Here is a 22,049-nt window from a genome sequence, read left to right as displayed (position 1 = left end):
ACACTGTTATCACTATACGGGACAATCTTCGTTGCCTTCCTGTGATTAATTTCGGACTGTGTTCACAAGTGCTCCCACAAGGCATTTCACTCGCTATGCTGACGCCAGTAGCGCACCCAGGATTTCTGCCAGGGGGGGGGGGGGGGGGCAGTTTGCCAATACTATCTAAACAGCACTAATTTCGATTTCTTCACGGGAAATTGCCAAAAATGCGCTTTTTGCGAGTGTGCAGACGATTGCGCGTCTTACATCTATAGTTGCAGTACTCAAATGCGTAAGGAAAGAAAAGGGGTTAAACAAAAGGGGGGGTTAAGTTGGCCTCGGGGGGGGGGGGGAGGGTTACAACCCCCGAATCCCCCCCCCCCCCCCGTCGGTGCGCCACTGGCTGACGCCCTCCTACGATTACGTTATCTCGACCTTGTCTCCTCCTGATGCTGGTCGCTCGCACACCACCGATATCCCGTCTTCTTCGCCAGATCTGTCTCCTCCCAACCTGAAGAAAATGATTGCTCCAGACCTTTCGCCCCATCACGCTGACGATCTCCTTCGCCTCCTCTTCTCTTATAGGGACGTATTTGACCTTTGCGACCGTCCTCTGGGTCAAACCTTCGCTGTCAAGCACCGCATAAACACTGGCGATGCCCATCCGATCCACCGACGGCCATACCGTGTCTCTCCAGCTGAGCGCCGCATCATTCAAAAGGAGGTCGACAAGATGCTTGCCAAAGATATAATCGAGCCGTCCTGCAGCCCTTGTGCTTCTCCTGTGGTTCTTGTTAAAAAGAAAGATGACAGTTGGCGATTTTGCGTGGACTACTGGCATCTCAACAAGATCACCAAAAAAGACGTGTACCCGCTCCCACGTATAGACGACGCCCTGGATTGCCTTCACGGCACCAAGTATTTTTCTTCAATCGACCTTCGGTCAGGGTACTGGCAGATCGCCGTTGATGACATGGACCATGAGAAGACAGGGGCGGATCCAGGTTTTTTCTGAGGGGGGGGGGGGGATCAGCTTCCGTCACTGATGATGATGATGATTGTAGCCTTGCTTATTTACCGAAATTCACCGTTTCTGCTCACGACAAACCGGCGTTTTATACTGCTAGAGCAACACCTGTAGCCCGCCGTGGTGGCTCAGTCAGTTCAGGCGTTGCGCTGCTGAGCACGAGATCGCGGGATCGAATCCCGGCCGCGGCGGCCGCATTTCGATGGATGCGAAATGCAAAAACGCCCGCGTGCTTGCGTTGTAATGCACGTTAAAGAAACCCAGGTGGTCAAAATTAACCCGGAGCCTTCCACTATGGCGTGCCTCATAATCAGAACTGGTTTTGGCACGTGAAACCCCAGAAAGAGGAAGAAGACCTGTAGCGAACCCAGGTATCGGTTTCTCCGAGCTTATAGGAAAAGGACGTTACCCAATACAGCCATGTGCATGGCGGCTGTGCCTGATAATACAGGGTGTTCAAAATTAAGTTTTATGGTTTTTTTTAATTAGGCACTGGGAGGCACGCGAAGACAACCGGTACAAATAAGTTATGTGGCCAGGGGGGAACAAAGTGAGATGATAATTATCGCTGTGAGCAGCCCAATTAACTAAAATTGAACAATTACTTTTTGTCGACTGCAGTAAGTGGGTATGTTTGTATTGAAAACTTAGAGGCAGTCGTGTTTCTACTCAGTATCAGTCGGAAGAATTATTCTAGCGTGTCCGTGCTCCGAGATATCCGACTCCAAATTTCAATTGTCGTACTGCGCAGAATTATCGAGTCGACACGAGAGCGGTTTATGCTTTGTGTTGCTGTGGAAGGGAGGCATTTTGAACATTTTTAGGGCATTGACATCTTGATGGGTGAAGTGTTGACATGAGATTTGTGCATGACAACACCAAACTTAAAGTGGCAGTATGAAATATTCGTTAGCATAGCTAAAAAGGTTTCTGCTGTTGATGGTGCAGTTGTTGCTCATGATTTCAATAAAACTTACCATACTTGGAAATCAGCACTCACTTTATTTGCGTAGCCCAGGCAACTTGCAAGGACCATGCCCGGTCGTCTAGTCACCATTACGCACACGGACTGCCCTCCGGCATCTCCGCTCGCGCCATTATCTCGGCATGGCAGCTGTCGCCATCTTTACAGGTTGCGCGGTCGCGTGTTACGACAGCGGTTACGGGTTCTTCGATCTTTTTTTCATTCCGCCAGCCGTGAGGGGAAGGGGGACAGTTATTATCTTTGCCAATGCCTCCGCCCCGTTGTCAGACTCAACGCCTCACGCAACAGCCGCGTCACATCAGGGAGGAGCTTTGCGCCGATCCTAACTCTCTTGCAAGTTGCATGCGTAATCGTGCGACCGACAATTAAAATTTGGAGTTGGATATCTCGGAGCACAGACATGCTAGAAGAATTCTTCCAAGTGAAACTGTGTAGAAACACGACTGCCTCTAACTTTTGAATACAAACATACACACTTACTGCAGTCAATAAAAAGTTAATTGTTCAATTTTAGTTAATTCGGCTGCTAACAGCAATAATTATCATCTCACTTTGTGTCCCCCTGGCCACATAACTTATTTGCGCAGGTGGTCTTCCCGTGCCTCCCAGTGCCTAATTTTAAGAAAACCATAAAGCTTAATTTTGAACACCCCGTATATCTAGCCTGTATTGTTTCTTAAAACAAAATGTGGGATGATCTGTTGCAGGTTCGTTATAAATTCGTAAGCACGCGTCCGTTTTTGGAGTTCTATTGGGACACCTTGATTTCCTTAAGAAGATCCTTGTGTTCGGCTGAGACACCTTCGTTTGCTTTGGAGGACTTAAATGCCCGGAGCTCCAGTAGGCGCTGCCATGTTTGATCACGTAGTGACGCGTCCATTGCTTGCCTCAGCTTCCTCCGTTGCCTCCGTTATGGTACGTACACTCTAGCGGCAAAACTAAAGTCCCTATATAAGAAAAGTACCGCCATCCTTTGATAAACGCCGCTTCTCTCTCTCTCTCCTGTATCTACGATTGGACGATGATAGCGCGCGCTTTTCACTTTATATTTTCTTTTTTTCCGCCTCAGAGCCATGTTGAAAGTCCTCTGCGCAGCCGCAGTCGCTGGCGGCGGCGCGCGCCCGGCCTGAAAGCTTCAACGTGGACTTTCTAGGTGCGCCACCGTCGACTTGGCTTTCGCAAGCAAAAATTAAAGAAAAAAAGCAAGCGCTTTAGGAGAGGAGGCGGCGGAGGAAAGAGTAGATGGCGGTACTTTTCTTATATAGGGATTTTAGGCAAAACGCGCGCGGCGCGCCGCCGGCGGCAAAACGCAGCAGCGGCAGGGCGGCCATGGATGGATGGATGGCTGAACCCTTTAAATCGGGCGGTGGCATACGCCACCTAGCCATGACCATTAACATAATTTGTACTTTGTGGTGGGTGAAATTTCCCCCCTGCCTTAATTTTATCCACCAATCAGATAACCTCTGCTTGGTCATTTCTACCCGCTTAAAGTCTATTTTGCCTTCACTGTCCCTAAACCCCAATGCTTTGAAAAAATCAGCCCCGTTGCCTTGCACTGTAGGGTTAAGCCCCTTACAGAAAAGTATGAGGTGTTCCAACCGGCGGCGCGCCGCTGCGACAACCACGTGACTAGAGTGTACTAGAATATGGACCATTGTCTAGTACACTCTACACGTGGCAGACTAGACTCTTTCCCCCTTCTCGAACTATCCATCAGCTCGGTTACGTCCAAGGGCGGACACGGCGTCACTACCAAGGAATTGCGCGGTCGGCGTGGGCCAGACCAGTGCCTCAAAAGTCCCTAAGCGATTACGTCCCTAAGCACCTAGGAGCTTCACGATTGCCATGACAACCCGTGTTAAGCGGAAGTCACATGACCCGCAGTGCCACGCCCCCGCTGTACCTTCTAGCATTTGTAAATACGCCAACCGGTTCACCGGCGCCCTTATCGCGTTTCCGCTGCGGAACGCGCCATAATCCAAAAGGAAGTCGATAAAATGCTGGCCAAGAACATCATCGAACCGTCCTCGAGTCCTTGGGCCGCTCCTGTTGTGCTGGTCAAGAAAAAGGACAACACCTGGCGATTTTGTGTTGACTATCGACACCTCAACAAGGTCACGAAAAAGGACGTCTATCCCTTGCCCCGTATCGACGACGCACTCGACTGTCTTCACGGCGCCCAATATTTCTCATCTATTGACCTTCGCTCAGGTTATTGGCAGATTGCTGTTGACCCACTGGACCGCGAAAAAACCGCATTCGTAACTCCCGATGGCCTCTATCACTTTAAAGTGATGCCTTTCGGCCTTTGCAATGCGCCGGCCACATTCGAGCGCATGATGGATTCGCTTCTTCGTTGCTTGAAATGGTCAACCTGCTTGTGCTACCTTGACGATGTCATTGTTTTTTCGCCAACATTTGACAGCCATCTTCAGCGCCTCTCCACCATTCTCGAGGTATTCCGCAATGCCGGTCTCCAACTCAACGCCTCAATATGCCGTTTCGGACGCCGTGAAATAACCGTACTTGGCCATCTCGTCAACGCGACAGGTGTCCAGCCCGATCCTGAAAAAGTTCGCGCCGTGAAGCATTTTCCTGTACCTTGTTCGGCCAAAGACGTACGCAGTTTTATAGGATTGTGCTCCTATTTCCGACGTTTTATTCGTAATTTCGCCGACATTGCGCGTCCCCTTACTGCGCTCCTCAAAAAAGACGTTGCTTTTACATGGGGCTCACCCCAAGCTGCTGCCTTTTCGGCGCTTATAGATGCCCTGACGACTTCCCCTATTTTAGCGCATTTTGATCCGACTGCACCGACGGAACTTCGCACAGATGCCAGCGGCCATGGAAACGGTGCCGTCCTCGCTCAGCGTCAGAGCGGCCACGACTGTGTTATTGCGTACGCTAGCCGCCTCCTGTCCGCACCGGAGAAGAATTACTCCATCACGGAACGAGAGTGTCTTGCTCTTGTCTGGGCTGTCGCCAAATTTCGTCCCTGCCTGTTTGGCCGCACCTTTACCGTCGTGACTGATCATCACGCCCTCTGTTGGCTTTCTTCGCTCAAAGACCCTACAGGACGCCTTGGTCGTTGGGCTCTGCGCCTCCAAGAATACTCGTTTTCAGTGGTGCACAAGTCCGGTCAGCTTCACCGAGATGCCGACTGTCTCTCACGGCATCCCGTGGATTCCCCTGACGTCTCCGAGCAAGACACCGACGCCTGCGTTTTGTCTATCTCGGACCTCGTTAATATACGGGACGAACAACGCCGCGACTCGGCTTTACGGTCTATCATCGACAGTCTCAACTCGGATCCGCCACACCCGACCCTTCCCTCCACTTGTTCTTCCTTCAGGACGGCACCTTATACCGCCATAATATGCATCCTGAGGGCCCTGAACGCCTCCTTGTCGTGCCTGCCCATCTGCAGTCAGATGTCCTTCGCCAGCTTCACGATGAGCCCACTGCTGGTCACCTTGGTGTCACCCGCACTTATGATCGCGTCAGGCGCCGTTTCTTCTGGCCTGGTCTCTATCGCTCCGTCCAACGATATGTCGCTAGCTGCGACAAATGCCAGCGCCGCAAGAGGCCAGCTATGTTACCTGCCGGTCTGCTTCATCCTATAGACATTCCCGCCGAACCATTCTTTCGTGTTGGGCTCGACCTTCTTGGTCCCTTTCCAACCTCGACATCAGGCAACAAGTGGGTCGCCGTAGCGACCGACTACGCGACGCGATACGCCATTACCCGTGCCCTCCCAACCAGTTGCGCTACGGATATCGCCGACTTTCTCCTTCATGACATCATCCTGCATCACGGTGCTCCTCCACAGCTTCTGACCGATCAAGGCCGATACTTTTTGTCTCGCGTCATCGATGACATCCTTCGTTCCTGCTATACCCACCACAAGCTCACAACTGCTTATCACCCCCAAACGAATGGACTCACAGAGCGCCTGAACCGAACTCTGACCGATATGCTTTCAATGTACGTCTCCACCGATCACCGCGATTGGGACGCTACTTTGCCGTACGTTACTTTCGCCTACAACTCGTCCCGACATGTTATCCCCGTAACAATATAAATGGAGTGAAGCGCGCGCCTCACTCTCGACCGTTCGCTGGCTGGGCGCCTCTCAAGGCGATGGCAGAAGTCGGTGAAGGCGAATGTCTGACGGCAACGGTACCCCTAGCAAGAAGTGTAATACAATCCAACCCGAGAATTACACCTCTCGCTGGAGGTGACGTCATTGCAGTAGCTTCAACGTCATCATCAACCGGAGGAGAAGAAGCGGAAGACAAGGCTGCGAAGCGAAGAGCGCGTGATGCCGAACGCAAGCGAGCGAAGCGAGCTGCCGATACCGAACTCCGTGCAACGTGGACGTGAGAAAGAAGAGCGGCGAGTGGTTGATGGAGTACATGCGGACAAAGTACTCTATGCAGTGTGCCTCCGCCGAGTCCGACAAGTGTCCGACTACCATTCGCGGAAGTTGCATTGATCTCGCCTTTACCCGAAACTGTGACGTGCGCATGCTTCTCAAAGACCTTTTGACTGTACACTTTAGCGACCACAAGGCTGTGATTATGGCCGTCAGGTACAATGACAACACAAACAGGTGCTGATGAATGTGTAAATAAATGGTTACGGTACAAATCCTCGTCTCGTCATTAATTTACGCCATTAAAGTTACTACGCCGTGTACTCTCGGCGCAAGAAATGCATTCGCATTTCCTCACGATTCCCTTCGGGGAGGTGGGGGAAATTTTTTAAATTCCGAAGCGCCGGTTGCTATAGCAACATTAGATAAAAACCTTTTCTGTCTCGAAGTTGCATCGTACGATCGGCGCGCGCCTTTGCTACTTTATCGGGTCAATATCGCCTCGCAAGCAAGCCGAGAAGTGTCCCCACCTAAAGTACTAAGAGTATATACCTTACAGCGTGATCTGAAGTCACTCCAAAAATAATAATATTAATAATTCGGAGATATGTCGATCATTTCAGTGCTCCTCTTAAGATTAATTCCATAGTCGAATTGGATTTTTGAAGTTTGCTTACAATTCTTCTTTCTCACTAAAATGTTAGTATCAATGATCGACGCACGACTATATCACACGAATGTACGCCGCGTAAATTTCAAATTCAAGTGAAAGCCTGCGCGCCATTCTCTATCCAGTCACCAGAGACTTAACGACTCCCAAGGCAATACTCGGTCTCGAGAATGAGGTTATGGTAGCCGTAAGAAAATCGGAAAGAAACCTCAGGTGAAATTATTATTATTATTTTCTTCACTCCTAGACACGCCCAGCGTCGCAGACGAGTATGCGAGCTGCGAAACGGCAAGTTGACCTATCGTAGTTGTTGTAAAACAAATTGCCACATTTGTGAGCCAAAAAATGCAAATAAAAAGTTGTAGCGCTACCTATGTTAAACAATTAAACTCATTCATTTTGTATAAATTTTCGTACATATTTGGTAAAAGTCTTGGTGGCGGCGCGCACATCTGCAAGTGCCCAAATTTTGTGAATTGATTTGAATGACGTTTCTGGACTATCTAGTTTTTAGGCACTCGTTGTCGTGTTGAATGTAGTCCGTCCGCTGCGTGATTACGTACTTACATATTACCAGTGCCTCCTCTATACTAAAGTATAGAGGATGCGCTGATGTTACGTTGTAGGTGCTCACCAATGCCTCCTTTATTTAGAAGTTTTTTTTTCTTTTTTTTTTCTTTTTTTTTTTAAGGAGGCGTTGGTGCTGCTCACGAGTATGATTAGACGGGTGGATGAATACCAGTTTTTTTTTTTTTTCGTGGCCTTTTGTCGGCGCGGATCCGCGCTCTCACAGAACGTGCTGCAGCTCCCGTGCGTCTGCGTCTATCTCCACGCAAGTGTTCATTGCGTCTGCGTCTACCTGCACGCAAGTGTCCAGAATTTATTTTCCTGGAAAAATTTCGATGTCACCAGGTCTGTGTTATCTTGAACAGGCAAACAGGACTATTATGTCTTGCTGCTAACGGTTATTGCCCACGAGGCCTAAATATGACCAGCGTCTCACCACGACCGTTGTCACGACAAAGGAGGCGTTGGTCAAGACCATTGTTCGTCGAGGGAACGCTGTATCCCCTGTTATGGCCGCCGTTTCGAAGAATGCAGACCGAGTGGAACGAGAACGAATACGCTCCTTCGCCTTGGCAGCCGACTTCAGAACCCACGCGTTACGGCGAAGGAGGCAACCTCGGCGTATTGTCTGGTCGGCGCCATGGCCGGGGTAACTATTAACGACCCAATGCGTCGCGCCCAGACGATGAAGTGACCCCGGTGCCAGTCAAAGATGTCGCCAGGATCATTGGCAAAGGCGGTTCCAGGATCCGCGAGCTTCAGCATTCCAGTGGTGCGCACCTCTGGGTCAAGAAAGACGTCGCAGATAATTACTTCGAGACCAAGATCAAGCTCTCGGACCCCGAAGAGGCGTGTCGCAAGGCCCGCGAGCTCATCGACGCGATCGTCCATCTGCCGGAAGAACCAGCATGCTCCAGCAAAAGCGAAGAACCGCCGCCTTTGCTTGACTGGGACCAGCTGCTTGCCAAAAGTGACGAAGATGCGAAGAAGCGCTGGGCCTCTCTCGCACCGATAATTAACAATTTTTACGATAATTAAAAATTTTAGACTCTGGCATTGCTGCTGCCAGCCATCATTCACATCGGCAGCCAGCCTGTTCCGAGGGAGGAGGTTGCCGCGGTCATCGAGGTGGTGGTTTCCGGCGGGGAAGATGCTCAAGTTGCGTCCATGTCTGCTGAGGAGGCGGTGGCCTTCAAGGCAGACAACAACAGTACTTGGGCCCACAACAGCCGCCACCAGACGTAGCAACTAACCCCGTGACAACGTTCGAGCTCGCGTTTTCAAACCATCCGGTAATCTTGGACGAAATCTACGAAAACAAGTTCGCGAAGCCGTCTCCAATACAGAGCCAGGCCTCGTCAATCCTGCTTCAAGTTCAAGACCTCATCGGAATCGCACAGACAGGTACAGGGAAGACTCTGGCATTCCTGCTACCTCCTGCTACCAGCCATGATTCACATCGACAGCCAGCCTATTCCAAGGAAGGAGAGGAAAGGTGCTTCAGGTCCGGTTGTCGCTCCGCCGCGCGGGCCTGCCCGGCAGATTGGGCGGGCAGCAAAAAAATACCACTACCGAGGGATCAAGTCCGTATGCGTCTACGGCGGTGGCAGTCGGCGAGAGCAGAGTCTTCGACATTGTCATGTGATGTTCCGTCCTAGCCTGTTTCCGTTCTCCTTGTTGATAGTACTTTGTTTCTTTAAATAGATAAATCATCACAGCTACCATGTGCGACTTTCGCACATGGGCAAAGAGAGAAGCAGAAGTAGTCAAATTTTAATTAGCTGCTGTAAATAAGATGCACATGTTTTTTTTTTCTTCCCCAAGCTAAACTAACGCAAATGAGAATGTAGGAATTTTTTTCAGGACCATTCTTAAGCAGGCTTTGCCTCTGAATTTTTTCCCCCTTCATTACCGCAGAAAGTTGCCCATGACTATAGAATCCTCAGCTTCAAATCACTATTTCGTCAGTTCTATCCCACATAGGATATTCTCGCATGGAAAGGAAGGTGGGCAAAATGACTACAAGAAGTATGTGTCTTCCTTTCTATCCGCATGTGTGTGAATGTTTACTTGATAACAGGCATGTGGTTGGCCTCCTGGTGATTCTTTTGTCTGTATTGCATGCCTGACTTTGCATACCATGAATCCACTTGAACTTACTCAGTTTTCTGTTGTTCTAACGACATCCTATTTTGTGTGCTGTTATGCAATGTTGCACCAGCATAGTTAGCTGACTAATGCATAAACGAACGCATCTGGCCTATTTCCTAGCTCAACACTGCTGTTCAATGGAAAAATGTTTTTGTTAATTATTAAGCTATATGCCAGAGATACCAGCAATCGTAGAGGCATTGCGTAATCAAGGAGTTCTTCCTCCACTCCACCTTGTTGAGCACAGCGCCGCCTCTCGACTGATCAATACGCGACAATTCTAAAGAATTCCCGTGAATGATCATGAAGCTCAGTGACCACTTCTTTGGAGGGATGGCGGTGCTATCTTTCCTCTTGAGTCGAGGTGTTGTGTTGACTAGAGGAACGTTCTTGAATACGGGTGTAACGCCCCGCTCCAACGCGGCAACCACTATACGCTGGGTGTTTACGATATGCGAATCACCGCGTATGAAGACTCACGACGCCACCTACAAAAAGAACGATGTGGCGTGTTAGCCGAGAGCGCGAGCCAGCGTCTTCATGTTTTGTTTCCCACTCGACGTCATCCTTTTACACAAGGTGCGCATCTGTTCCCGTTTCTCTAAACATATTCAACTATATAAGGGCTTTCCTCACGGAGAGGACGGCAACAATTGGTATCTCACAAGTAAAGTCTGAACCTTTCCAAATGCCAAACAAGGGAACGCCTCAGGGAGCCATCATATCTCCTTTGTTGTTTAACATCGCCATGCGTAGACTCGCGCGGGCCTTGGACGGTGTCCCGCAGCTAGGTTACACCCTCTACGCGGATGACATCACTCTATGGGCCACGCGCGGGTCTGTGGCCAGCAAGGAGCAGACCCTGCAGGAGGCGGCCCTGGTCGTAGAAAACTTTGCCAGAGCCAGCGGTCTCAGCTGCGCCCCCGAAAAGTCGGAGGTGATCCGTATACATGGAAAACGTTACAAAAGTAACGGACAAATAGAAATCCAAATCGAAAATCAGAAAATTAAAGAGGTCACCGTTGCTCGTATCCTGGGTTTCTGGGTTCAGAGCAACGGTAGGGCAGATTACACAATTGGTCTCCTAAAATCGGCAACCAAACAGGTGGCTAGGATGATTCAGAGGATCACCTTCCACAAAAAGGGGATGAAGGAAACCGACACTCTACGTTTAGTGCAGGCGCTCGTAATAAGTAAGTTGACATACAGCTTGCCCTTCCACACGCTCAACAAGAGCGAGGAAGGGCAAGTAGACTCTATCATTAGAGGGATCTACAGGGCGGCATTAGGTTTACCGGTGGCCACTGCGACAGACAGGCTCCTCGGGATCGGCGTGCATAACACGTACGCCGAGCTCAAGGCTGCTACATTAATCTCTCAAAGGAACCGTCTCAGCCAGACGAGGTCGGGAAGGGAGATTCTGATAAGGACGGGCTTTCCACCGCATCCCCAAAACTTGGACGAGGTGCTAGTGGACATGCCAGAATCCGTTCGACGCAACATCTCGGTAGCCCCTATCCCGAAGAATATGGCCAAAGAAAGGCATAAAAAAAGGAGAGAGGAACGAATAAAATGGCTCCGAAAACTAGTCAGAGGCAATGACAACGTACTCTACGCAGACGCTTCGATATATAATTGGAAGCGCGCAGTGGTTACGGTAATCAATAGCGACACGAGTAGCATGGTATCAAGCGCCTCCCTGTACACGTCCTCGATCGCCAAAGCCGAGTGTTTCGCCATCGCCTTGGCAATTAAACATGGGGAGCGAAAAGTCGGGAAGGCCTACATCACCATCATCTCGGATTCCCAGGAGGCGTGCCGACTCTTTACGTACGGCCGCCTCCCATTAAAAATACGCAACTTATTAGGAAGGGAACTAAAAAACACTTATAGGCTGGTCTGGTGCCCGGGACATGCTGGCCTAGAGGGTAACGAGAGGGCGGACGCTCTAGCTCGAGAGCTCACGAACCGAGCGGAGCACCAGCCGCCCTCCCAATTACAACCACCCCACACGACACTGCATGGCCTTCGCGGGGAGGAAGACAGTGATCCTGCTCGGTTGGATCCGCGCGAGATTCTTGCTCATCAGCGAGGCGCACGGCAAAAGTATGGCGTCCCCCACAAATCTCTTGAAGTGGAAGACGCAATGGACCTCCGTAGAATTCAAACGGGGGTCTATCCAAATTTATTGCGACTGCACAAAATTTTTCCAACCTTGTACGGGCACGATTGTCCGTGGTGTCGCGAATCGCCACCGACCCTCTACCACGTCTCATGGGGATGTAGTAAAAGGCCAGAGAAATTAAATTCCTTACAGGATAGGTACAGACTAGAAAGCTCTCCGGAGCAATGGGAAGCACTCCTCGCTAGCTCAGACCCGGAAGTGCAACTAGCGCTTCTGGGCCACGTCCGGCTGGCAGCAGAAGCCAGTGGAGCCCTGGACTTGGGGCCCCACCCATCTAGCTCCTAAATCCCTTCCCTTTTACCTCAATAAATGTTAGTCTCTCTCTCTAACCACGCGACGCTATCCTAGGCCCGCGCGCTGGCGTTGGCCGCTGACGTCACGCTCCCGCGAGAACGCTTCGCCCCGCTCCGCGAGAACGCCCACTCAGATAAAAGGATCCGGCGGGTTTGAGCCTCCTATGCTTAATGTACGACAATAAAACTGCGAAGTTACAATGAAAAACTTGTAGCGTACGAACGGTACTGTACTCGTACTGGATATTGTCAACGTGTAACTGTGATCACAATGAGTGCTACAGTTAAAAAAAGTTGCCTACGCGTAGTTCTTAGTTTAGCTGTTAGTTATTATTATTTATATATGAACACTTCAGCGAGAGATCTCTTTCATAAAGCAGGTTGGTCGCGGAACCGATGACAGCAAGTGAGGCAACCGATGACACCCCAATGGGGAACTAAGTTGATCAGGTGCGAAGGCGTTCGCGCGCACATCGGCGTGCTTGGCAAAAGGGACGTCTCCTCGTTCATTCGACGCCACCGACGGGACGAGTCAGGCACGGCCGGCGCCAGGAGGTCCAAGGTGTTCATGAGAAAAATTAACTACGGGAACTTCGCGACACCACACCCCTACGGAATACAACTATAAGCTTGTGAGCGAGCTAGCTTTACTTCTACATGGCTGCTACCACTGGTACTCGCGAAAAATACTTTTGAAGAATGCTGGTGGCCATATTTTTTTTGCGACAGGCCCATCCCCCTGTCAGCGAGGGGGCGATGCAGAAATCTGAGGGGGGGGGGGGGGGGGGTCAGGACATCCGGACATCCCCCCTGGATCCGCGCCTTTGAGAAGACCGCTTTTGTTACCCCTGACGGCCTTTATCAGTTTAAAGTCATGCCTTTCGGCTTATGCAACGCTCCGGCCACCTTCGAACGCATGATGGACACCCTCTTACACGGTTTTAAATGGTCCATTTGCCTGTGTTATCTTGATGACGTCATTGTATTTTCACCGAACTTTGAAACGCATCTCGACCGACTTTCTTCTATCCTTTCTGTTTTTCGCAAAGCCGGCCTGCAACTTAATTCATCTAAGTGCCACTTCGGACGTCAGCAACTTATCATGCTCGGTCATCTCGTCCACTAGCTCAACCGGTGTTCGCCCCGACCCTAACAAAGTTCGAGCTGTGCAGCAGTTCCCCATTCCGACTTGCACAAAGGAAGTTCGTAGCTTTCTGGGACTGTGCTCCTACTTCCGTCGTTTTGTGAAGAATTTTGCGGAAATCGCACGCCCTCTCACAAACTTACTGAAGAAAGGCGTCTCGTTTTTTGGGGGTGCTACACAGGCTGCCGCCTTCTCTACCCTCATCACGTCGCTCACTACACCACCTGTCCTGGCTCATTTCGACAGCTCCGCTCCAACAGAACTCCGCACCGATGCCAGCGGCTACGGAATCGGCGCTGTTTTAGTCCAGCATCAGAATGGGCATGCCCGTGTTGTCGCCTATGCCAGCCGTCTCCTTTCCTTAGCCGAACAGAACTACTCTATTACAGAACGGGAGTGTCTTGCTCTCGTTTGGGCGGTGGGAAAATTCCGCCCCTATATTTACATGGCCAGCATTTCACCGTGACTACCGATCACCACGCACTTTGCTGGCTTTCGTCGCTTAAGGATCCCACTGGGCGTCTTGGTCGCTGGGCACTCTGGCTCCAAGAATACACTTACTCTGTTTCTTATAAATCTGGCCGATTGCACCGGGATGCTGACTGTTTGTCCCGCAATCCCGTGGATCCGCCTGAAGCCTCCGATGACACGCCTGCATGTGTACTCTCGCTCTCCGCTTTAAGCCACATCCGTGATGAACAGCGCCGTGATCACATTTTAAGTGAGCTTATTCAGAAGCTGGATTCCGCAGCGCCCGATCCTTCCCTTCGCCTCTTCGTGCTTAAAGATGACACGTTATATCGCTACTACGTCCACCCGGACGGACGCGAACTGTTGCTCGTCGTTCCTACGCATCTGCGCTTGAGTGTTCTCGGCCAGCTACATGACGCCCCGACCGCTGGTCTCCTTGGAGTTTCCCGGACCTACGATCGCGTTCGGCGTCGCTTCTTTTGGCCCGGTCTTTACCGCTCCGTTCGTTGCTACGTAGCTGCTTGTGAACCCTGCCAACGCCGAAAGAAACCACCTAAGCCTCCTGCCGGCCTCCTTCAGCCCCTTGACGTCCCATCTGACCCCTTCTTCCGAGATGGCCTTGACCTCCTCGGTTCTTTCCCGACCTCTACTTCTGGAAACAAATGGATTGCCGTTGCTACGGACCACTCCACCCGCTACGCAATTACACGCGCTCTCCCTACCAGTTGTGCTACGGACGTCGCTAATTTCCTGTTACACGATGTCATCTTACATCACGGAGCCCCTTGTCAACTCCCCACTGACCGTGGCCGTTACTTTCTCTCCAGAGTTATCGATGACCTGCTTCGCTCCTGCGCGACAAAACACAACTTTACGACGGCTTACCACCCGCAAACTAACGGCTTGACTGAGCGCTTCAACAGGACGCTTACTGACATGCTTTCTATGTATGTCTCATCTGACCATCAAGACTGGGATGTTGCGTTGCCCTTCGTTACTTTCGCTTACAATTCCTCCCGTCATGATACTGCTGGTTTTTCACCCTTTTATCTTCTGTTTGGCCGCGACCCAACGTTACCTTTTGACACTATCATCCCCGATGCCGTCCATTTGCCAACTGAGTACGCTCGTGATGCCATTTCCCGAGCTGATGAGGCACGCCAAATTGCTCGCCGTCGTATACATCGCAAGGCCACCAGAAGCACCGCTACGACTCCCGTCATCGCGACGTTAACTATACTCCGGGTGCCCTTGTGCTTCTATGGACTCCGACTCGGCGTGTTGGACGCTCAGAAAAATTGATTTCGCAGTACTCCGGACCCTACCGTGTCTTACGCCGTGCAACAGACGTCACGTATGAGATTGGCCCGCTCGAGTCTTCCTCGCCAACCGTTTCATCACCTATACTGATGTTGTTCAGTGTCACAAAAGAGCGCGTAATCCAAGCGCGCGCCGAGTGTCACGCAAGCCAGAGTACCAGCCTGCCAATGCTCATTGAGAAGGTCAGTAAGGGCTTCGAGGGAGGGGGTATCTAGGTTTCGGAGTGCCTTGTTAGTGAAGGAGATGGGATATATCCTTGCGCTTTGGTGTGTGTAGGGTCTAGCAGCACCCTGAGAAGTGACCACGTGTCGCGGAGACCCAGGTTGCCGGCCATGCGGTCGCATGTCTGGCCCCACTGTTGTCGAAGAAGAGAGGAGCAGTGCTCCTCCATGTCCGACGCGAGCCGGGCCTGGACCCATGCACGTGTCTCTTTCATCCCCAAACCCGGTAAACCTATTGCCCTCGAGCACCTCCGCCCCATCTCTCTCACCTCCTGTCTCGGCAAGCTGTTCGAGCACGTCATCCTGGCTCGCCTCCAGACCTATCTGGATCATCATGACCTATATCCGGACTCTATGTTCGGCTTTCGTCCCCAGTTGTCCACCCAGGATGTCATGCTCCAGCTTTCCGAGGATGTCCTACACCCCTCCCACCACAAACGCGCTCGAGCTATCCTGGCGCTGGACCTTACCAAAGCATTCGACAATGTACACCACACCGCCATTTTGGACGCTCTCTCCTCCCTTCATGTCGGACCCCGTGTCCATGCTTACGTGACCGCTTTCCTCGCCCACCGCACAGCCGAGATCTCGTACGGCCCACTTTCTTCTCCTTCTTTCTCCCTTGGCAACAAGGGTACTCCCCAAGGCTCTGTCTTGTCCCCTCTTCTATTTAACGTCACCCTCTTCCCGCTGGCACGTGCACTACGCACTATCCCAGCTCTGTCTCATGCTTTCTACGCCGATGACATCACCCTATGGGTGACCACCGGCAATCTTGGCGACATGGAGACCACTCTCCAGGCGGGCGTGGACGCGGTGGCGACTCACGCCCGGTCTGTCGGGTTGAGCTGCTCCCCGGCCAAATCGGAGCTTTTGCTCTTTCTGCCTCGGGGGATGGCCCCCCTGTCGCCTTCTCCACTCACAGTCTCCCTTGACGGCACACCCATTCCCCTCATCTCCACTCTCCGCATTCTCGGACTCTTTCTTCAGTCCAATGGCAAGCACACCACCCTCATCACTCGACTCACAAACACTGTACACCAGACCATCCGCCTAATACGCCGCATTGCCAACCGTCACCACGGCATGCGCGAACACGACCTCCGCCGCCTAGTCCAGGCCTTCGTTCTCAGCCGCTTCATCTATTCTCTTCCGTATATTTTCCTTTCACGCACCGAGGAAGACAAAGTCAACAGCCTCATTCGTCAGGCATATAAGTCGGCCCTGTCTCTTCCCACATCTACTTCAACGGCTCGGTTACTGTCGATGGGCGTCCACAACTCCCTTACAGAGCTGACGGAGGCCCATCGCACGGCCCAGCTCCTCCGTCTCTCCCGCACTCGGCCTGGTCGCGCACTTCTCTCTACCTTTAAACTCTCCCCTCTTACCCCTCTTCCCACCTCACTGCCCATCCCTTCCCACGTCTACTCCCTGCTAACCGTTAATCCCCTTCCTAAGAATATGCACCCTGAACACCACCCGTCCCGTAGAGCAGCGCGAGCCTCCGCGCTCTGGCGTCAGTACGAACGGCAACCCGCCGTGGCTTACGTGGATGCCGCCCCGTACCGCCACTACCCAGCCCATGCCCTTGCAGTCACTGACAACTCTTTTCGACCCACTCTTACTGCCTCAGTATACACTTCGACCTCGGTCGAGGCCGAAGAGGCAGCTATTGCCCTTGCCATCACGCAAACCTCAGCGGAATACATTTTCAGTGATTCCAAGCCTGCAGTCTACAACTACGCGGTTGGACGGGTGGCATCCCCGGCCTCCGGTATCTTGCGTTCCGACACTGTTCCCTCTCGCCCAATCCAAATCATCTGGGTGCCCGCTCACGCGGCCCATCCTGGAAACGAGGCGGCCAATTCCATCGCTCGCGATTCGACTGACCGAGCAAGCCCGCCCCCGCCGGGAATGGATACGCGCGATGCGCTCCTCACGTACCACGATATCACCTTGCACTACCGCCTATCTCGTCTCACCTTCCCCCCACCGCACAAATCCCTTTCCCAGCACCACCAACACTTGTGGCGCCACCTTCAGGCCCACACCTTTCTTACTCCTGCACGGCTTGCCCTCTTCCACCCCGGGACTTACTCGCCGGCCTGCCGCTTATGTGACAGCTCCCGCGCCGATTACGATCACATCTTTCTCCTGCCCGGCACACTTGCCCCCTGCCTCTTGGCACCTAACCAGTCCGCAGCAGTGGGAGGCTGCTTTGTCCAGCACCGAGCCGGATCTCCAACTCCGGCTGGTGACCTGGGCAGAGGACGTCGCGACTATAGGCACGGCCTGGACGCCACAACCGGCAGCCTGAAGGCCGCCCACAACGCTGCTTTTTAATTTTCATTACTTCGGGCCTTCTCAATAAAAGTTTTCCACCACCATCACCATCACGCAAGCCAGCGAAAGAACACGCCGGCCCCGCGGCAACTTCAATAGAGGGGGAGAGCGCATACGCCTCAAGCAACAACGCTAACAACGGCGCCGAAACGTCTGGAACCTGGAAGAGACTCGACGGAGCGACGTTAACCGGAGAGAGAGAGAGAAGACACGCGCGCGCCGAGACACCTTCTCACCCGGCGGGTCGAGAGAGAGATAACTACAGCGTGTAAGCGTGCGTGAACAGCATGAGTCATCACCCCCCCCCCCCCCTCTACGACGCGGCGGTGGTCGAAGGTACCAGAAAAGACTCGAAGTTTCCCAAGCTTTGGCCGTGCTACGGAATCACAACTCGGATCGAATGTTCGAGAAGGACCGTCGACGGCTATATAAACGCCGTGCGAGCATTGTCAGTTCGGAGTCCAGTGAGGAATTCAGGAGTTGAGTCCGCACCGTGAAGTGATGTAACGTGAAGACCAAGCGTCTGCGGAAAAAGGGGATTCCCCGGCAAGCTAGTCGACGAGTTCATCGAGCGTCTGCATTTCCGGAAGAAGTTCCTTCTTCGAGATTTGCGCGAGCTACGCCGAGATCGTCTGACTCCAAGACCAACCAGCACGGTGAATACGATTGGACACTTAGTGTTCCTATTTATTTTGTACTTTACGTGTTGGACTCTTAGTGCTTGTCGTGAATTATTTTCTTGTGTTTGTTAATACCCATCTGATTTGTATTGTGTTGTGTCTAGCCTAAGTGTGCAAGTGTGTGTGTAACTGTCTTGTGTGAAGAATATATTTTGTTGTGTTTTGACAACTCTGGGCTCTGACTCGGTCTTTGGACAGCAACCGGCGTTCGCTGGCGCACCAGAGGGCCCACTCTTAATTGTCCTTGCTTTCGTGGGATTATTTTCGGAAGCTGCTAAGTCGGCTTTGGAATTTGATCCGGCGTCTGCGCCTCGTTCACCGGGGTCTGTGACATTCAGGTATCCCGCCTTAAACCTTACCACTCGCATGGGTCATAGCAAGCACCGTGACGGTGCTTGAGCAGCCGGGGGTCATGCTCAAGGCATCCTGGAATGAGGACGCCTCTCCAAAGCTGCATTTATACATTAAAGATGTTTATTCTCTCTCTCTCATGTCACGGTATGATTCATCTATAGAGGAGCATCGATGAAGAAGACGCTGATGATCTGGCGCGCGCTCTCGGCCATATGGTTGACGCTTGATCGCCTTGTAAATATACTGTAAATACGTTTTCCTGTTGTGTTTGCCTCCCCGTAACAATATATATAGTGTGAGACAACGGTTAGGTCGCAAGTCTCATCATTATTGTCCCAAGCCTAAGCCCCACAACGATGGTCTCCAGCCGTGATGATGAGTATGTACAGATGACAAGATAAAGCGTAAATATAATGCTCACACTAAACCCCCTCCACCCCCCCCCCCCCCCCCCCCCTCGTGCGAGCGGCCGGCCCGGCCGTGGCTTAGACTGGAAACGAACGGTGAACGGCGAGCGAATGTTACGGGTAGTATTTAACAGTAAACGGATAGCGCTTGACTAGTCAAGACTGCACATAGCGCCAGTAGCGCACCCACAATTTCTGCCAGGGGGGGTTCAATTTCTTTTGCTTTTTTTTTTTGGGGGGGGGGGGGGAGAGCAAGCACTTTGCATAATATGCAATTTCCTTGCATTTCCCAGACGAATTCAAAAGCAAATACAATGCCGAATGATGACGATGTTTATTTCTTCAGTGTTTTACTCAAAGTAATTTAAAAGTGAATGAATAAATACAAGACAATGATAGAGTTTTTCGTAATCAGGAAAATTGGACCTCAAGCCACCTCCTAAATTGTAATGACAATATGAGCAGAGCACTGAAGGTACACGTTGGACTGGTGGAGCTGGATGTGTGGTGTGTGTGTGTAGGGGGGGGGGGGTACAACCCCCCCCCCCCCCCCCCCCGGTCGTTGCGCCACTGCAGAGCGCACAGGTTCCAGCAAGTTTCAGTCCGACAGGAGAGCCTCTGACCCAGCCCCACTACAACGTCTTTGTCTTTGCCATTGCTCGTGACATTATCCCCGGCCGATGAAGCACCGTCCCGGTGCTTGTTCTGGTCAAAATGGGTTATCACAGTTGTAACGCTTGGGGCGGGAAACATGTACGATGTCGCTGCGTGGTGAGGCAGTCGATGAGGTCGATGCCATGGGAGTTATCTCATAGGTGACAGGAGTCACCTGGCGCAGCACGGTGTAGGGCCTGACTTACCGCGACATTAACTTTTCACAGAGGCCGACACGACGAGATGGGAGCCAGAGAAGGACGAGAAAGCCCGGTGGAAAATCAGTATCCCGGTGTCGACGATCGTAAATGGCCTTTTGTGCAGTCTGCGATGACGAGAGCCGAGCGCGGGCTACGTGCGCGCGACGAGCGCGCGCGTGATGGCATCTTGCGCATAGGAAGTCGTGGACGTGGGGGCCGGATCACAAGGGAGCAAGGTGTCTAAGGGTAGTAAAGGATGGAGTCCGAAAAGAAGATAGAAGGGTGAGTAGCCGGCAGTTTCATGATGCGATAAGTTGTACGCAGATGTGACGAACGTAAGCGCAACGTCCCAATCGTGGTGATCATCGGAAACGTACATGGGAAGCAGGGTGATATGAGGTCGTGAAGTCAATTGTGATGAGTAGCACATGATCGAAGCAGATCGTCAACCACACGAGACAGGAAGCAGCGACCGCGACCTGTGAGTAGGTGACGTGGAGCACCATGTTCGAGGATGACGTCGTACAGTAGGAAGTCGGCTACGTCTGTGGCGCAGCTGGTTGGTAACGCTCGAGTAAATGCATATCGAGTGGTATAATCCGTATCGACTGCAATCCATCTGTTGCCTTTCGTGGAAATTGGAAAGGGACCGAGCAAGTCCAGGCCCACTCGATAAAACGGCTCGGTTGGAACGAATTGGCTGAAGGAGACCAGCAGGCTGAGTCGCAGGTTTCTTGCGATGCTGACACAGGTCACAAGATGATACGCAGCGGCGAACGGACTGATAAAGGCCCTTCCAGAAAAAAAAAAAACGTCGTCGTATGCGATCATAAGTTCTCTAGACGCCTAAGTGCCCGGAAGTGGGGGCGTCATGAAACTGGACGAGGACATCCCTGCGCAGATGATGCGGGACAACAAGCAGGAGTGCTGCGCCGTCGGGGTGCATGCTGCGGCAGTAAAGAACGTTATCCTGAAGCAAGAACATGTTGAATGAAGGGTCGAGGGTGCCGGATTGCAGACGATCAATAAGAGAGAGCAATAACGATGGATCTCTACGTTGTTCGTCGGCCACATGGATGAAGTCTGTTATCACAAAGACAGGTGTCGGGGTCTGTTTCAGTGGAGTCGGGTGGTTCAACGGGATGGTGGGAAAGGCAGTCGGCGTCATTGTGTAACTTGCCAGATTTGTACACTACCGAGAACGTGTACTCCTGTAATCGGAATGCCCAACGGCCGAGCCTCCCTGTGGGGTCTTTAAGTGTTGAGAGCCAGCAGAGCGCATGATGGTCTGTTATATATGACCACGAACGGCCGTCCATATAGGTACGGACGGAATTTCGCGACAGCTGCAGACGAGACCTAGGCACTCCCGCTCTGTAATAGTGTAATTATTTTCCGACTGTGACAGAAGACGACTAGCATACGCTATCACACGGTGCATCTTCTCCTTGCATATACGTCCCAACTTGCCAGTTCTTCGTGCGTGTTAAACCACACGTGAGCCGTGCCCCGTAGGTAGAAAATGACGTTGGTGAGCATTAGGGTCTCATCCCACCTGTGGTGCTTGCTGACGCGCTCGTACAATATAGGAGCCAATCGTCGACGTCATTGTTGTCCATGCCCCAAAACGTGCAGGGGTCGAGGGGATGCGAAAGGACCACGGTTGCCGGAGCCGCGGGTGCGGGCTGCGATGACTGCGTACTGTCTTCGGCATGCATAGAGGCGGGAGAAACGTGGCGTCCGCTCCGAAGGTCCAGGGTCGGGTGGAATATAGCCCGCAACCTCCACCAAGAAGATGTTACAGGGAGTATTTAATTAACAGTAAACGGCTAGCACTTGTAGTCAAGACTGCACAGAGCGCACAGGTTCCAGCAGGTTTAAGTCCGGCAGGAGAGCCTCTGAGACCCAGCCCCACTACAACGTCTTTGTCTTTGCCATTGCTCGTGACATGTATATATATATATATATATGAGCCTTGTGCCCATAGGGCAAACACCGATAGTGCCTCTGCCGCCTT

At 52.0% G+C, this 22,049-nt stretch overlaps 3 protein-coding genes across 6 annotated transcripts in view; 2 read left to right on the top strand and 1 right to left on the bottom strand.

Moving 5' to 3' along the window:
• LOC119441650 (probable ATP-dependent RNA helicase DDX43) overlaps positions 1–22,049 on the bottom strand; it is a 211,266-nt gene that overhangs the window by 51,102 nt on the left and 138,115 nt on the right. The window lies entirely within an intron of this gene.
• Positions 1–22,049, top strand: part of LOC125943110 (uncharacterized) — a 492,224-nt gene that overhangs the window by 438,439 nt on the left and 31,736 nt on the right. Inside the window, exon 2 of the mRNA XM_049661505.1 lies at positions 18,191–18,221. The gene's annotated coding sequence lies outside the window, so the exon portion shown is untranslated. The remainder of the gene's footprint in view (positions 1–18,190; positions 18,222–22,049) is intronic.
• Positions 1–22,049, top strand: part of LOC119441651 (probable ATP-dependent RNA helicase DDX43) — a 160,964-nt gene that overhangs the window by 119,071 nt on the left and 19,844 nt on the right. The gene's annotated exons all lie outside the window — the stretch shown is intronic.

This window comes from Dermacentor silvarum, chromosome 2 (assembly GCF_013339745.2).
Source record: "Dermacentor silvarum isolate Dsil-2018 chromosome 2, BIME_Dsil_1.4, whole genome shotgun sequence".
Taxonomy (NCBI): domain Eukaryota; kingdom Metazoa; phylum Arthropoda; class Arachnida; order Ixodida; family Ixodidae; genus Dermacentor; species Dermacentor silvarum.
Note: the sequence above shows the minus strand (reverse complement) of the source record. Positions and strands in the feature narration are given on the sequence as shown.